Here is a 2,746-nt window from a genome sequence, read left to right as displayed (position 1 = left end):
TATATATATATATATATATATGCCCCCCCCCCCCCCCCATGCCCCCCCCCCCCCCCCTATATATATATATATATATATATATATATATATATATATATGTGTACGTGTGTGTGCACACACACACAGACACACACACACACACATACACACACACATACACACACACACACACATATATATATATATATATATATATATATATATATATATATATATATATATATATATATATATATATATATTTATATGTATATAAATGTATATATATGTATATTTATATATATATATATATATATATATATATATATATATATATATTCCTCTATTTAAGATATCTGGGATATAAAACCCCAGAAGATTTTGAAACTGCAGTCTGATCTTTCAATGAATGGATTTTTTTTTTCTGCTGGAAACCAACGCAACAGAACAGTTTCTTTAAGAAGTTTAGAAAAATAATTGCAAAAGAATCCAGAATAAAAATAGAAACGAAAGGAGTTTTGAAAGGAGCACCGAATATCGTATTTGCAAAGTCTTGAGATTGCAATCTTTCTCTCTTTCTCTCACCACCGTAATGAGGACAAATGAAATCTCAAGAAAAGAAAAGAAAAATATCAGTAGAAAATATCAGGAAAGCTAAGCGAAAAAATGGAACAAGAAATGAGTTTGCATAACCCTGAACGCAGGAGATTAAAAAGCTATGCAGTAGTTGCCTAAAATATGTAATGCACTAAATGATGCTAAGCTAAGTAAGTTCTTAACTTTACCCTCTTTTACTAATACTGGCAGAGACAGGGAAAGAAAGAGAGAGAGGGAGGGAGAGAGAGAGAGAGAGAGAAAGAGAGAGAGAGAGAGAGAGAGAGAGAGAGAGAGAGAGAGAGAGAGAGAGAGAGAGAGAGAGAGAGAGAGTGAGAGAGAGAGAGAGAGAGAGAGAGAGAGAGAGAGAGAGAGAGAGAGAGAGAGAGAGAGAGAGAGAGAGAGAGAGAGAGAGAGAGAGAGAGAGAGAGAGCGAGAGAGAAAGAGAGAGAGAGTGAGATCGAGAGAGAAAGAGAAAGATAAAGAAAGAGAGAGAGAGAGAGAGAGAGAGAGAGAGAGAGAGAGAGAGCGAGAGAGAAAGAGAGAGAGAGTGAGATCGAGAGAGAAAGAGAAAGATAAAGAAAGAGAGAGAAAGATAGGGAAAAACACACGCTAATTTACGACAATATTTAATTTGAATATTAGGGAAAACTTTTTCAGTCTAAATTTCACGCAGCTGGAGCCTACTACGCGAAAGTATAAGGAGTGCCCCATTACTTGCCTCGGTGCGCTGTTTGGGTATTACGTAAGTACTCGAGGATTTATTTTTAGTCCGAAATAAACTAGACAACTGTGCACAAACAAGAGAGAAAATAGCGCTCATACATTGATGAATAACGAAAAATAAACACATACATACATAAATAACGAAACACACATACATAGATAAATAACTAAAAATAAACACAAATGCACAGATAGATAACGAAAAATGAACACATACGTAGATAAATAACGAAAAATAAACACATACGTAGATAAATAACGAAAAATAAACAAAAATACATAGATAATAACGAAAAATAAACAAACATACATAGATAATAACTAAAAATAAACACACATACAAAAAAAATAACGAAAAATGAACACATACATAAATAAATAGCGAAAAATAAACACATAAACATAGATAAATAACGAAAAATATACACACATACAGATAAACAACGAAAAATATACACACATACATAGATAAATAACGAAAAATAAGCACAGATGCACAGATAAATCGAAAAATAAACACACATACAGATAAATAACGAAAAATAAACACATACAGAGATAAACAACGAAAAATAAACACAAGTACATAGATAAATAACGAAAAATAAACACATACATAGATAAATAACGAATAATACACACCCACACGCAAAACAAATATAAAAAACACACGCGTAAATAATGAATGAAATTACAGTGCTATATGCACGTACACTCATTCACAAAGTTACTGATAAGCGACACACATCGAGTACTCACCTCGCAGGAGTGTTCTGTCCCTGCGCCTCTCCCCCGACGCTCGCGCACGTAAGCAGGCGCAGCAGGAGAGGCAGCAGTAGGGAGACCATCTCGATTTCACCCTTCTTTAGCTCTTCCGATTCTTTTTCACTCCGTCGGTTTTTCTAGCAATACCATTGGCTAAAAGTCCCGAGCGATGACCCCCTTCGTCGGCTCTGGGTGGTATTTGCTTCTATACCATAAAGTCTACATTGGTATCTCTCCCTGTCTTCTTGGCTGCCTTCGCTACAGGATCTGGAGAAGAGACAAAGGAAATGGAATTAATACCACAGCGTATCAGATATCGTAATGAATGATGGGCCTAATGAAGGAGGGAATTTGCCCGAGAGGATGCTGTCAGAAACTACTTTCCCCGCGGCAGAAGTCTATCTCCAACGGGAATTACCATAATGGCTTTTAAGGAAGGGTCATACGTCACTATGTGTCTATTCTCCCTGTGTCTTTCGTTATCTGTTTATCTCTCTGTCTGTTCGGGGTTTCCTTCTATCTTATTATGATGTATGTATGCATAAATACGTAAATGTATCGGCAAAATAAAAAATGCATCATTCATAAGTCGATAAACATTGATAAGCAACTGGAAAAAAATAAATCAATTTCGATAAAGCCTAAAACGCGAATTTTGAAGTTTGTGTTCCATAATGCAACA

General features: G+C 35.3%; 1 long non-coding RNA gene across 2 annotated transcripts in view; it reads right to left on the bottom strand.

Annotated features, from left to right (window-relative positions):
• Positions 1-2,083: 2,083 nt before the first annotated feature.
• Positions 2,084-2,746, bottom strand: part of LOC138866005 (uncharacterized) — a 534,841-nt gene continuing 534,178 nt past the window's right edge. For both annotated transcript variants that reach the window (XR_011399497.1, XR_011399498.1), the window contains exon 5: positions 2,084-2,331. This is a non-coding gene — a long non-coding RNA (uncharacterized lncRNA). The remainder of the gene's footprint in view (positions 2,332-2,746) is intronic.

Source organism: Penaeus vannamei, chromosome 23 (assembly GCF_042767895.1).
Source record: "Penaeus vannamei isolate JL-2024 chromosome 23, ASM4276789v1, whole genome shotgun sequence".
Classification (NCBI taxonomy): domain Eukaryota; kingdom Metazoa; phylum Arthropoda; class Malacostraca; order Decapoda; family Penaeidae; genus Penaeus; species Penaeus vannamei.
The sequence above is the reverse complement of the archived record's forward strand: the minus strand, read 5'-3'. Positions and strand labels throughout refer to the sequence as shown.